The following is a 15,576-nucleotide window of genomic DNA, read 5'->3' as shown; positions in this document are numbered from 1 at the left end:
ATGGGGGGAAAGACTGCAGGAATTTGACTGAATATTATCTCTTTTGCTCAGTTAGGTGCAGTGATGGGAAGCTGCAAATAGGCATGAACTGTTATTCAAATGAGCCTTTCAGTATCAGCTTTGCACAGAACTGTGTGCACCTTATTGCTGGTGCAGCAAGCTTGTGCCAGCTTCTCAAACGGGCTTTCCAATGGATAAAAGCACTTATATTTGTGGCCAGTTTGTGAAATCTGCTTTACGCTGAAAGGCATAACAGTATAGCAAACATAATAAATCACTGTTTGTGTGTCAAAGGAGACTCTGTCCCATTTTAAATGTACTTTTATACAGAGACTTAATTATATCAAAGGCAACCTTTTGTGGGAGACAGCAGGTTCCAGAGGAGGGGACTTCATAATTAGGCTACAAGTTGCACAGGAAAGTCGCACAGATGGAGGAAGCATAAAGAAGGTGTCAGACTGCACGGCTTTCTCAGACACGGCAGAAGGCATTATTCCTTCAGAAGCTTTGTGGGCAGTGATGACACCAAGAGAAGGAGAGATTGGTGTTAAGATTCAGGCAGATCATGCACCATGCTGTGTGGATGGTATCATTATCTAGTTTTATCGAAGCCTTCTATGAACCATACTTTCAGGTCTATGTAAAATGAGAAAACAATATGTTAATTTATCTTTTGCAGAAGATTCCTTGTCTGATGAGGAAATAGTCAGTATGAGAATTTTTACAGATATGATGAATGTTGCACTCTAGAATACCCCTTTAGTTAATTGCAAGTTATATTAGGAGTCCCCATATGGTAGGTTCCTGTTTGGTCAGACTCCACTTTGTAACATACTTAGCATAATGATTAATCCAAACCATATCTCGTTTTTGCAGGCTATAGTACTGTATAAATAGTCACACTCCAAATGATCACTATTAAGCACTTACGTGAGATTAACAAAGAACATCTTTACTCTTTAGCCACAAGAACTATAAACACTAAATCAAATTATTTTAAATCCCTTACCTGTCTTTACTTTGCTGGGCAACACAGAGACTCTCAGTTCTGTTCCTCCTTCTCTGCATGATGACTTCACCAACACCTCAAACGGATGACCTGTAGTTCCTTGCTCTGTTTTAGGTGTCAATTATGTCATCAACTGTTTCAGGGTGAAAAGAAAGAAACATGAGATCCTGGAGGATTTGGCAGGTAAGAACCTTTTCAGATTCTTCATAAATAGTCAATGAGAATTGTGCCACTGGCTGTCAATGTGGCAAAGCTGGAGTCATAATGGGAACAGCTTGTTAGTGCCTCTGCTAAAACCTTAGCAGATTTTTCTAACATTGGCACAATCATCTTCTGTGGTGAGTAAAATCTGCCCAGTGCATTTGGACAGATGCCTCTCAGCAGACACAGGCAAGTTCTGAAGGTCACTGATATTTTCTGATAATCACTACTGAATTGAGCTTTGAGTGCATTCTTGGATTTTGTAGCTAAAGAGAAGCACTTCTGCCTGCATTTGAATAGTTCTAACTTAAAATTATGCCTCAAGTGCTATCCCTGAGAGACACCCCAGAATAATGCTATCCTTGATGGTATTGAAGCCATTGAGATGCTCAAAAGAACTAACAAGGATACACTTATACTGTTCAATAGAGTGTCTTAGTTTACAGAGGGAGTCCTTTATTTGGCAGTCTGTGAAGGGACAGTTCTCTGTTTGAAGGTGTCCTCTATATGAAAGGCTGTCTGTTCCTAAGCACCCTCCAGAGGGACCTGTAGCCCTCATTTTGTAAGGAGAGCAGGCAAACTTGCTATGGAAGCCCTTTGTTTATTATTATTATTAATAATAAAAACGTATTTCTGCAATGCATATACCTCGTAGCACCTTAGTCTCAAAATAGTGTACAATGAGGTTTTAAAATACAATAAAGTCAGTTAAAACTAACCATAAAATCAGAAAGCTTACCTAATATGCCTGCTGAAATAATAAAGTAGGGCTGTGCACAGACACCCTGATCCAATTTTGAGCTACAGCACAAATCACTACAAATTGATTCAGGACAGCTGAGTCTTCTGTGTTGTGATTTGTAACTGCTTCAACCCTCCCTCAAGGTATGCATCTCAAAGAAACATAATGGGTGGTATTCAAGAAAGTGCTTTCAGAAGTGCAAGGATTTCTTCTTGCACAAAGGAATTTCCTTCCCTCTCCCTGTGTGCTCCAGAGGAAACCCCAGAACAGATTTAGGGGAACACTTGGGAAGAGGAGTCCTGTTGCACAGACAAAAGTCCTTGCATTACCAGAATGTCTTCATTGAATATCACGCAATACCAGCTCTGTGAACTGAACTATAGTGTGGCGATCATGACTTAAGTTACACCTGTCTTTTCCTCCTTCTAAATGCTGCCCTTGCTCACATTGACATATGTTTAGATGTCCCACACCATTTTTTAAAATGTAATATTGCCTTCCACTGTCTTAGCAGTGTCTAAAACAGCTTGAGCAAATGCTAGCACTGTTGAATATTACATATGAAACAGGGTGCCAAGTCTCATTCATCTTGGATTTATTTTTATGCACTTGCGTCGAGTGCAAAGATGTACGTCATATTTCATTTCAGCCATTTAAAATATGACACACTTTCTCAGCAAATCTCTCTTACTGAGTTATTCACAACTGTGACTTTATTAGAAGGGTTGTGCTTAAATTAAAGTTGTGAGTTCTTCGAGAGACAGGTTCAATTACATATATATATATATATATATATATATATATATATATATATATATATGCATTTCAAGACGTTTGGTTAAATCCTTCTGGATGGCTTTATTTGTGTGATTCTTTAAAGAACAGGAGAGCCTGTGACATTGATTTCACCACTTTCAGTGCTCCTCAAAATATAGGACCCTTTCTCTGTGATCATACAAGAGTTTCACACAAACTCACTCAATATTTCTTCATGATGAAAAATATTTGCTAGTGAACTGTAGAGAGCAAGGCGTGGAGGAAATATGTCGTCCAAATTAACAGAGTTTGGGGACAGACATCTCATAGCATATCAGCTCATTAAAAGCACAGGTCCGAATGATCCAGATTTTGATCAGAAGGATATGTAATAAAAGGCCCTCTGGATCAGACCAAAGACCTACCAAGGGCAGCATCCTGTTTCCCAATGTGACCAACCAGATGCATGTGAGAAGCCCACAAACAGGCCGTGGTGTCAATAGTCCCCTCCCACTGTTCTCCAGCAAGTTGTACTCAAAGGCATGGCCAGCAACAAGTCTGAGGGGCAAGGTGCCCTCAACCGCCTCCCCCAGTGCTGTCTTGGTGTCTTCCTGAAGTAAGCTTATTGGGTATGGGTGAGGAAGACCGACAGTGGGTGGCAGCAAGCGCTAAACCTGCTGCTGAGAAGAAAAACACTGGCTGAAGTGGATGCAGCAGTTGCCAACTTCAGTTCCGCATAATGCCTTTGGGCCCTGGTTTGGTACAAATTTGGGTCAAGGTCCAGAGGCATTAGGTAAAATCAACATGCTGGTGGCTGCAGCCCCCCTAGTCTGGTGCTTAGCGTCAAAATGCTGGGCCTATAAAAAGAGTTAAAGGTAAAGGGACCCCTGACCATTAGGTCCAGTTGTGACCGACTCTGGGGTTGCGGTGCTCATCTCGCTTTATTGGCTGAGGGAGCCAGCATACAGCTTCTGGGTCATGTAGCCAGCATGAGTAAGCCATTTACCTTCCCGCCGGAGTGGTACCTATTTATCTACTTGCACTTTGACGTGCTTTCGAAGTGCTAGGTTGGCAGGAGCAGGGACCGAGCAACGGGAGCTCACCCGATTGTGGGGATTCAACCTTCTGATCGGCAAGCCCTAAGCTCTGTGATTTAACCCAAAGCGCCACCTGTGTCCCTAAAAAAGAGTTACTATGGCGCTAACAGTGAGTTTGTTTAGAGCCATGGTTCCCAACAAGGGGCACATGCCGCCTGGGGGGGGGGACTTGGTTTTTAAGGGGGGCAATTCGAGAATGAGTTATTAACAGTTAATGGCCTTTTAGGCTTCCTCCACATGAATAGGAGTTCACTTTTTTAATAAGAATTATATGTCACGGAGGGGGGGCATCAGGATTTTAGAGATGCTTAGGTGGGGCATGGCCAAAAAAAGGTTGGGAACCACTGGTTTAGAGTCATGTTGCTTGTGATCCTGGGGGTAGCACATTGGGCATCCTTATTTTGTAGTTATTGATAGACTTGTCTTCAATGAACTTCCCAATGTTCCTTTAAAGCCATGTCAACTAGTGACCATCGCCACATCTTATGTCTGTCCTGAATTTCTTGCCAATTCGAGTATTCTCCATACTATTTCAAACTTCTTCATTCAGATCACTTTTGGGAGGAAGTTGGTTTCCTTCAGTCTTCCTTGTCATAAACATTGGTATTGGTGCACACCTCCAAACCTTGACATTTTCCGTGCAGTGTCACTGAAGCAATCCTAGTAAAATGCTTTCAACAGAATATATTAGGTGCTGTTCAAAATTGCAGGCCTTTCCCCATTCAGAATTAGCAAGTGCCAGCATTTCACCAAAATAAAAAAATAAAAATACATCACAGACACTTTTGAAGCAAGTTAAAGCCCAAGGCTGGACAGAGTCCAAGATTCTACGACAAATGCTACTCTTATGCGCAGCCCATGTAGCTTCACAATGGAAGTCAATGAAGGGTGTAACTAAGAGCACAGTATGATCTATTAGTCTGTGTGACACAGAGGAAGCAGCTTTCAAAGACGGGAAGGTCATAATAAAAAGAGAACGTAGTGTTTCTTTACCAGACATAAATCAGGTGAGGGTTATTATGCAGCACTCATTAATTTATTTGTAGCTCCCTGTGATCTATTTCCATGAACTTATTTGAACATTAATACCGCTTTCAAAATTAAGTGGAAAGGCAGGATCACTGAAATGTTACCAAGAGAATAAGCAAAGCTCACTTTTCCCTGAAACTTCTATGAGCCATCTTGAGGATAGAAACTGAAACGGAATGAAATACAGAACCAAACTGATGTTAGAGGCTAGGCTAAGGTCACGTAGCGCACTAGAAGTAATGATGGCCACTAACTTGGGTGGCTTTAAAGGAGGACTGGACAAATTCATGGAGGGTAAGTCTATCAGTGGCTACTAGCACCAAAGCTATGTTCACTGTTTGAGGCAGTAACTCAGGTCCTGCTTGCAGGATTTCCATAGGCATCCCAGATGGCCATGCGGGATGGCAATACAGGTAGAATGGTGTTAAAGCGAGAACAGAAGAAATGCCAGACACCTGGCTGTCAAGTACCTTCACAAAGCTAGTTGCATCAAAAATAATGGTCTTGGCATTTGGGGGAAATTCTAGAACAGGGAAAGCAGGAAAGTTGCTTCTGAGCCCATGAAGCACAGCATTGAAGTGGATATTTGCAAGACATCATAACCTGATTAAATTCTGGGGGTGGGGTTTCACGGCTCCATTTAAACTGCCAGTGTTTTGTGGGCCCTCAAGACTTGTATTTGATAAAGTTCCAATGTCTAACTGTGTGAGAAGGTACTTTATCTGTCCCAAATCTTCCAACATTCAGCTTCATTGGATATTTGCAAGTTTGAGTGTTATAAGAGAGGGAGGAAAACTGTCCACTTTCCTCATGCCATGCATAATTTCATAAACTTACCTTGTTACCTCTTACTCTCCTTTTCCCTAAAAGCTAAGAAGTACCAAACACTGGGAACTTAATGACCCTGAAAAATTTAGTATCATCAGCAAACTTGACCACTTCACTGCTTATCCCTAACTCTAGATTGCTTATGCACAAGTTAAAAATCACAGGTCCCAATACCAATCCTTTGGGGATTACACTTTCTGCATCCCTCAATTTAGATAACTGCCCATTTATTCGTACTCTCTGCTTGCTGAGACTTAACCAATTTCTGACCCAGAAAAGGACCTCTCCTTTTATTTCATGACAGCTCAGCTTACTCAGAAGTCAATCTGAGGTACAATAGTATGCGTTCATCTGCAGAAGCCTGAATCTATTTGTTCATTTTACAATTTATTTCCATTCCTCCAATGCTCAATCAGCATTCCCAGGGCAACCAACAAACACTACAGGAGGGGTGGCTAACTCTGCCGCCCTTGAGGTGCTGTTGTACTCCACCCTCATCTGTCCCAGCCAGCATGACCAACAGTAAGGAATGATGGGAGTTGTAGTTCAACAATGTCTGGAAGGCCATAGTCTTGGTCTATGCCAGGCATGGCCAAACTTGGCCCTCCAGATGTTTTGGGACTAACTCCCATCATCCCTAGCTAACAGGACCAGTGGTCAGGGATGATGGGAACTGTAGTTCCAAAACATCTGGAGGGCCAGGTTTGGCCAAGTTAGAGGATGAGACAATAACCAACATACAGTCTGCCTGTTGCAGGTAACAGCAGTACTGCAATTTGATGGTGGCAGGTTTTTATGACCTTTATACAAATTGTTCTGTTAAAGATCTGGTGGAAGAATCCCACGAGATAAACAAATATGTAAGTCCACATGCAAATGCCATGCTTGCATTTTAAAAATATGGCTAGATGATTTATGTAACTGAATTAAAATGATGTTTCATGATTTGGTCTTACCTACATGCAATAAAGAAAATGTGCTGTATTCTCCCCAGTTCTCCCCAATTCATTTAATTATACTCTTGGCACATCACCATGAGCAATAAAACTCTGCAGTGCTGAGATTGTAGATGTGTCGTGTCTCTTCTTTACCATAATTTGCTTCTGCTGAGTAAAATCAAATTCATTTCATCATTAGTAAAATCACCACTGAAACAAGCAGGTGTGCAAGCTGGGGACAAAAAACTTTCCAACTAATATTTAGTCCAGATTTATATTATTTTTGTGTTTTATTAATGTAAACAAAAAGTTGTTTTTTCTGTTTGCTTGCTTGTTTTTTGTTTTTGTTTTTAAGTTTTTCTGAATGAAAATCCCTGGATGGATTTGTCTGCAATTTGACAAGCCTAATTCCCTCTGAAGGGGCTTCTTTGCTTGCAAATTTTATCCACTTATGTCAAATAAAACAAGGTTTTCATTTTTAGATTCTCCACTATAGTGAGAGGGGTGAAGCAGGGGGACAGAACTTTGGGTTTAATAGTTACTTAAGGTGGGCCAGGCCAGGCTGTGTGACATACATGGCACTCTCTTCCAGGAGAGAGGAATGGCTGTGGGCTTTAGGTGGAACAACCAGGAAGGTGCCACTGCTGTTCTCAAGCATCTCAATTTGAGAAAGAGAGCAGCACATGCAATGTGCTGATATAGATGAGGCAAAAGGTGAGAGAAGGAAAGTGATGGAAATGATGTGGTTCAGAGAGAAAGTACTGGAATGATTCTCCAACAGTCCATGGACCTACATCACAAAGAGTTAGGTCCACTGGACAAAACATCAGGCGCAGCCTCAGTTAAAGGATAGGTTCAACTGAAACCAAGCTGTTTCTCGACCGAAATCACTGATATAGGACTGGTCTCAGCAATGCTAAGAGATTAAAATAAGCAAGACCGTACCAAAAGAAAAAAAAATCTTTGAGGTTCCATCTCACTTTGTAATTATTTGATTCCTGCTACAGCTGAGGGCAATGATGTATAAAGAAGGGTTAGCAGAACACAGAGCATTATAATCTCTCAGCAGCAGCAGCACTTTGGGGGCCTAATTTTCTTGCCTCCAACTGTGCTTACACAGATGCTATAGAGTGCTATTGTTTAGCAATATCTATTTCCTGCAAAGGTTAGACACTTTCATTTCAAAGAAGTTAGAGGTGGAAAAATTAAGGTTTATCCATGCAGTCATGCAAATACAATCACCTGGGCATAATACTCAAAATGCCCTTAAGTGTTTGTGATCTCAGAGTTCAGATCAGGGTCTCTTGCAAAATAATCTCCTAAGGATTTGCTTGTTTCTTCAGCAGTTTCTTACACCTTCTCTCTGGTAAGGTCATTTGCAAGGAGAAATTTTTGCAGTGGGGAAAAAAAATGACCACAGGAAAGGAAATAAGAATTTCACAGAGAGATGTACAACACAGGAGCTATGAATTAAGAGCAGACAACCTCCTGCAGAGGAAAGAACAATTGTGCTGCTGGAATATTTATTTTACTTACTAACTTACTTAATTATTTAATGAATCGAAAATGTCTGCCTGGCTCCATCCAAAGGCTTGAGAGGATGCAAGTATTTTAAAATAAGCACCTACATTAAATATCTGTTAAAATCAGACACACAAAATCAAAACAAAACATGTGTTTAAAGACTTGACTCTTTGTATTTATGCAGAGATCTCCGTAAGATATGAAAGACCGAAAAGAAGCCACTGTTAGGATAAAAAATGGAGAAACTTTAAAGGGGAAGCAGATGGACAAAGAATAGAAGTTAAGGGATTTGACCATCATGTGTGAACAAGGAAAAGGTTGTATATGTAATATGCTTTAACGGCAGATTTATCATATTTAGGGTGGGGGCATCTTTCATTCATGAAGTCATGTCTACTTATGGAAATGTTGCATGACCACTCCATACATGTGAAAGAACAACATGTGGGTATCAGGTACAGCATGAATTGGTGTGGGGTACAGACATCGGGGGCAGGGTGATCTACACACTTGATGTGCATGCACATTCTTTTTAAATGTATGAACAGGGCTACCGAACTCCATGCTTCTGCAATTGAAAAGATGTGATTTGTCCAGTAGCATTGTTTTTAAATACAGCAATTTACAGCAATGTTTATGAAGGGAATATAATGCGCCAGCAAGATAGTGACTATCAAAGTGGTGCCATCTTGCCACATGGCAGGGAGCAGGGTGGATGGTGGGAGGAGCCTGAGCAAAGGTCACATCTTTGTATGGAAATGTTGACATTCACAGCTACCCAAAGCCATTCAGAATTCCAAGGGCCAATTCATTTCAGCTTCTGATGTTCCCCGCAGTCGACTGTGTGAATGATTGCCAACCAACACAACCGGGCAGCAAGTACGTGGAGTTAATGGCATCGCTTTCTGTGCCAAAGGAAGGCAATAAAACACTGGAGGCACACTTGGCAGGAGGGAAGGAAGTTCTGGAAAGACGGGAAATAAAAAAATACGCTCTGCGCACAACAAAAAAATTGCCTGCCAATGCAATTTCTGAGTTATTTCTGTATTATATTGACAAATACAGCCTTCCTTTGCCTGCCAATATAAAACAGTCCAAGAGTCCTTATTGAAGAGGCTTTGTTTTAAACTCAGGCATTAGCATTAGACCTTTTCTGAGGTCTAGTGTGCTCCGCTTGTAAAGCTTTGATTACTCCTAATCTGCTGTTATTGGTGAGAGGGGAGCCAAGAAGGTGCACTTTTGTTTTCAGAGCAGAGCTTACACATGCCCTGCATGAGTATCAGCCTCTTAGCTGGCCGAATGAAGGCTGCATCTGTTTCAGCGAAGACACAGTGCTCCCTCCAAAGGCAGCTCTTGCAGGGCATATTCTTAATGTGGTTTGATGTCCTTCCAAACGCAAGAGATTAAGTCACCAGGAAGCGCAATCCTTCCATATCCAATCCCCTCTTTTCAACGGTATTATTTTGAGATGCCATTAGATATCGGTAGCGAGGCTTGGCAGGCGTACATACATCTGTTTAATTGCCTTAAAACTATTTCCCTAGCAATATCATTAATAACACTAAGCCCAAATTGGATTAAGCATTACACCGCTATAAAGTTAATTCACTGTGATACTAATGAAATGTCATGTGCAGCTTCCTGTAAATCCAAGTGAACACTCATTGCTAAGGTTTAAATCAATGGCCTGTTCAGCTCCCATCCTTCGAAAGCATTGTCCTTATTGCTGCCAGGTGATTTTCATTAGCGCAGGCAGCTTCACTTTCTCCAGCTTTAAAAAAAGGGTCGTTTTCAGATGCAGTGATAAACTTGCAGTTATAGCTGTACCGGCGACAAGTAGGGATTCACATGGCTGAATACATCATCATCATCATCATGATGTCCTTGCACATAGAGATGTCAGAGAAATTGCTGGGTTGGAATTTTTCTCCCTGACATCTAGTTTTCCAAGTTCAGGAATTTATTTATCCATTCATTTTGCATGGGGGAGCATTCAGTCACGTGATCTGAAATGCCACAGTTCAAAAAACAGGCTTACTTCTTCCTCATCTGCTGTTTGTAAGAACTGGGCCTTACAGAACTAGCTTTGCAGGAACTGCAGCCCATTCCTTTGATGCACGATGCTCGTGTTGCTGACATAGCTCATAAAGTATTGAGTGCAAGTGCCAGGTCACTCAGCTGTGACACATAACCATCAGACTTTTGATGGTGTCTCAAATTTGCTGGAGTTCTTGGCTTCCCGCCTGCAGTCAGCCACTTGTATACATCTGCCATCGCGCACAGGATTAAACATTTTATTGCAAATGTCTGAAAACGTAGGTTTGGGGTGGTGTGCAAAAAGGATGTGTTGATGTCAGCACATGACAGGCCAGACGTGGGCAGAAAGAAGACACGGGCAGCCATTTCAAACCACAGTCACAAGATCAATAGTTGCCTGAATAGACCCTAAGATTGTGGGGGAGGGGGAGGAGGGGGAATAAATCGAAACCTAATATTAGACAGTTGGGGAATGGCGAAATTTGTGTGTTTTTTTTCTGAAAAGATATTCAAAACAGCTTGCACAACAAAAAACAACAACAATTTTATTATTTAGACCCCACACATCTGGGTGGCTTACAGCATATATAAAACATAGTAAAATATCAAGCATTAAAAACTTCCCAATACAGGGCTGCCTTCAGATGTTTTCTAAAAGTTATGTAGTTCTTTATCTCTTTGACATCTGAAGGGAGGGCGTGCCACAGGGAGGGCGCCTGTTATAAATGTACATACTGTACATACAGTTGTAACTGTAACAGAACAAAAAACAATAAAGAGCAGCAATAAAACTATGAAGCAGTTGTCATAGAAACATCAGTCATGGACCAATTTAAGAACAGAAGCATAGCTGTCAAGTGTCCCTTATTTGAAGGGACAGTCCCTTATTCCAGCACCATGTCCCGCTGCTGTCCCTTACTGATGGATGTCCCTTAAATGTCCCTTAAATGATGTCCCTTAAATTTCAAAGGAAGCAGCTCCTCTCCCTCCCTCCCTGCCGGCCAGGGAGGAGGGAGGCTCCAACTGTGTTGCTTGGCTGTGTTGCTCACCCAATAAGAAGTCTAAGAACGACTGGGAGGTGGAGCTTGCATGCCTTGTGTGTGGCTAGTTAATGCAAGCTGAGGAGGTTTTTGAATGCTGGACGCCATTTTGTTGCACGTGCTGCTGCAAACTTTGCAGTGCAAAGCCAGGCCGGGGAGCCATCTTAAGTTGAGGCTACATAGGCCTTGTGGTGCATGTGATTCAGATTCTATTCAGTTGAACCTCTGGTTACAAAGTTGGTTGGACAGTGTTCTCGAAGCTACCAGCATGAGTTCGACCAGACTGCAGGAGGACAGGAATACTGGAGTGCCTGGAACAGGTGAGGCTGCAGGTCCCTTATTTTGGCTGCTGGTCCCTTATTTTCAAGGCTGCTGGTCCCTTATTTTCAAATCTGCAAGTTGACAGCTATGAACAGGTCAAAAGATAACCCTCCCAACATTCCATTATGGTGGTCCTTTTGTATCCCTCCCGCATGCCTGTTATCCACCACCTGGAAACTGCAGTAGTAGTAATTGTTGTTGGTGGTGTTATATTTATATGCTGCCCATCTGACTGGGTTGCCCCAACCACACTAGTTGGCTTTTAACAGTTATAAAAAAATAATAAAACATCAAACATTAAAAGCTTCCCTATACAGGGCTGCCTTCAGTTGTCTTCTAAAAGACATAATCTCCTTGACATCTAATGACATCAAATATCTCCTTGACATCTAATGGGAGGGTGTTCCACAGGGTGGGTGCCACTACCAAGAAGGCCCTCTGCCAGGTTCCCTGTTACTTCACTTCTCATGATGAGGGAACTGCCAAAAGCTCTTGAAGCTGGGGTGTATGCATTTTTTGACTGCATTACTATCCCATGTTTCCTCTAAAGAGCTCAAGATTATGTACATAGTGGACTCTGTCTTGTAGACTATAAAAATACTGTGGATGGGTCAAGGGTTACCTTCCTCTTGGCATAGAGAAGTCATGGAATCCTCTTCCATGCTACGTGAAGATTCTTCATGCAATCCACATACATATTTAGTGATTGTTCATGCTGCAGAGTGCAATCCCAGCAGCAAGCTCTGTAAACCCAGTCAAGGATGCTGGAAAAGCTGCACAAAAAGAGGTTAAGCATGTATTATTTGTACATGCATTGGGACCATACAAATAGCCATGTCAAAACATGTGGGTCAGAAGTGGGGCTTGCCACCATAATCTCACTTCTGCTTATCCCCCCCCCTTTCACTCCCCATGCATTCATACTTGAGAAGAGTGATTTCATAGTTGCATAGACAGATGTTAAGCTTGTCATTGGAATGAGGAGGGACTAGATGAGCTCACCGGGGTTCCTGCCAGCTTTGTGACATAGAACATAGAAGTGTTCTGGTTTGTGCTATCACAAACTCTATAGTGAAGAAAATTTGAAGAGGAGAAAAAAGTATGCCATAGATGCCACTTAAGAACTTTTTAGCATTTAGCATTTTAGAAACATATATGTTATTAATGCATGTGAAAGAGCAGTTTGTTTAGATCAATGAGTTCATACACAGGTGCACCCACTCTGATGACAGTGATGGCATCAAATAAACATAATTTCCGCCCTTTCAGGTAGATATCTATAGTTCTGAGTAAGAGAGAGAATTAAAAAAAAAAAACACTTTAAAGTATTTGCAGGAAGCACAACATCCAATTGTCTCCTGTTCTCGCGCCTCTTCCGTGTCATTTTTCCACGGCAATTATTCTTTCATCATGAATGATTTATCAAACCTTGTCAACTCCACTCTCCTCCAGACGATCTAAGGTTGTGGGTCATATAATAAACTGCTCCACTGCCACTAGGCACTATAAAATTGCAAAGACACAGTTCTTCCAAATGTCACTCAGCTCTTGACCAGAGGCAAAGGTCAAAGATGACCTTTGAACTTAGCCAGTGACAAAAGATACAGTGTGTGGCATTGTCTACAGAAAAATGTGAACTCCCTCCTATGGTATTGCAGCTTCTAAATTTAACTCCACACTTACGTGTCAAGATTAGTGAAAGCTTTTAGAGACTAGATAATAAAATCTCATGTTTCACCCCAGGACAGAAATTTTAATTAAGGTTCTTCCTGGAGGAATTGATAATGGTGATTTTTCCTAAGTTGGGAAGAAAGTCCCAAGATATATGAGTTTAAGATACAGACAGACGCTAATTTAGAAAACCGTAGTGCCTGGCAAATAGGATTACAAGTTTTTGATTTAGCACTTCATTAGTTGTAAGTTGTTCTTCTTCTGAAATTGCATTGCTATTGCTGATAGCAGATGTCTGTAACTGCAGTGCTGTTTGAACAAGTGTTAAAATGTTGTCCTTCCTTAAAGGCATTTTGGAGTTATGAGTCAAAAAGAAGCGAAGGAACTGCCATAATGAAGCTGTTCAAGTCAACAACAGAGGTAGTGTAAACTGCTTATTATGTTGAGTGGAGGTTGTGCTCAGAAGCACAGCTGGGAATTATTGATGAAAATAGCACAGGGATTCCTGTCAGCTTCTGCTGGATGGATAATGATCAGATGTGCAACGAATAAAGCAAATTAATGGTATCAATGGTTAATTTGCAACTATAGGTCTCACACAACTCAAGACCCAGAAACTCGAATGGTGCTACAAAACCCAGTTTTTCTGATGGGGAAAAAGCTTGAGTTTCACATCCTCAGAATTGAATTTTGCACTGATTTCAATATGTCCACCAACAACTCAATTTTCACTGTGACTTTTGAGCAAATCAATATAATGATGTATGCATCCTAACCCTTAATAAATTTCAGGCTGTTGTTATTATTTGTATTGGGAGAAGATTTGCATTGCCACGTCACATTTTCTTGACACTAATGGTTATTCCCTCTTCTGCCCCCCTGCTGCCTAAGACTTCTATCAGTGCAGAAGACCATGTTACAGTCCTGTTGTGGTCATGGGGAATGAAGAAATAGGTCTCTCTTCTGTTTTTGTTGCCTTTTTAGTTACAATTCTCTCCCCTCCCCTCTCCCTCTCTCACACACACACTTGTAAGTATTTAATGAAAGACAATATAGGTAGCTGCATGCTACATATTAAATGAACATCTAGGTAAAGGTTAAGGGACCCCTGGCCATTAGGTCCAGTCGTGACCGACTCTGGGGTTGCAGCACTCATCTCTCTTTATTGGCCGAGGGAGCCAGCGTACAGCTTCCAGGTCATGTGGCCAGCATGACTAAGCCGCTTCTGGCGAACCAGAGCAGTGCACGGAAAAGCCGTTTACCTTCCCACCGGAGCGGTACCTATTTATCTACTTGCACTTTGACGTGCTTTTGAACTGCTAGGTTGGCAGGAGCAGGAACCAAGCAACGGGAGCTCACCCCGTCACAAGGATTTGAACCGCCGACGTTTTGATCGACAAGCCCTAGGCTCAGTGGTTTAGACCACAGCGCCACCCGCGTCCCTCAATGAACATCTAGCTTGGTCATTACTCTAATATAGGGGAAATGGTACAGGCATTGGCATTTAGGGTGCATTGCTGGATGCCTCAGCTCCTTATGACTGGAACTCCTGGGCCTTTAATACCCAAGTCCCTGGGTGTGTTACATCTTGTCTGAAAGAAAGGGGTAGGCATCCTGCAAGCTGCAGTAAGTTGATCAGTGCAGAAGCAATGCAGAACCTAGGCAAGCTGGTGGCCTATCTGAGCTGGGGCCTATCAAAGAGTCAAAGTGGTGAGGGGAGATCCACATGGCCAGGCTCTGTCCTACCTTTCTGTGAGAGTCCTCCAGAGAATATTGCTTTTATTTTCTACTACCTCTAAAAGCAATCAAGTTTGTTTTTCTTCAGCTTTCCACAGGCATTGGGGGGTGGGGTAGAGGAATTCAATACAGTTTATATTTAAAGGTGAACCTACCTAATTCACACTTTAACTGAAACACAGCTATCCTTCGAAATTTGCACTTCTCTGAATTTTGCAATGCAGTTCTCCAGCCAAGCTATGTGTACAAAAATGTGCATATTAAGCAGAATTGAATACAAAACGTATATGTGAGACATTTGGACTGCCTTTGAATACTTGGATGGACCACTGGACTAATAGTATAACACACTTTCATATATTCATAAAAGCTAAATATCTGTAGAGAGTAGCTTAATTATTTCACAGGGGTTGTCTATATGAGATTAAAGGACTCAGCCTTGGGTGCCGGCTTCTGTAATTCAAACTTGAAGGTGCCAATTTTACCCAAGATCACAGAGAAAGTCAGTGCTAGTATCTTCAGAAGATGCCAAAGAAAGTGAGTTGCCTCTGCCTTTAGTAGCAGCTACCAGATCATGACCCTGCTCACATAATTATCAAGTCATTAAAGAAAGGCTAAAAATTACCACTGTCAAGGCATCATTTGT

General features: G+C 41.7%; 1 long non-coding RNA gene across 1 annotated transcript; it reads right to left on the bottom strand.

The window, feature by feature from the left end:
* Nucleotides 1-306: 306 nt before the first annotated feature.
* Nucleotides 307-12,413, bottom strand: LOC128413445 (uncharacterized). The gene is made up of 3 exons (XR_008330347.1): nt 12,145-12,413; nt 1,010-1,142; nt 307-636 (listed from the first exon to the last, which is right to left on the bottom strand). It is a non-coding gene; the product is annotated as an uncharacterized LOC128413445 (long non-coding RNA).
* Nucleotides 12,414-15,576: the final 3,163 nt, after the last annotated feature.

Source organism: Podarcis raffonei, chromosome 5, assembly GCF_027172205.1.
Source record: "Podarcis raffonei isolate rPodRaf1 chromosome 5, rPodRaf1.pri, whole genome shotgun sequence".
Classification (NCBI taxonomy): Eukaryota; Metazoa; Chordata; class Lepidosauria; order Squamata; family Lacertidae; genus Podarcis; species Podarcis raffonei.
Note: the sequence above shows the minus strand (reverse complement) of the source record. Positions and strands in the feature narration are given on the sequence as shown.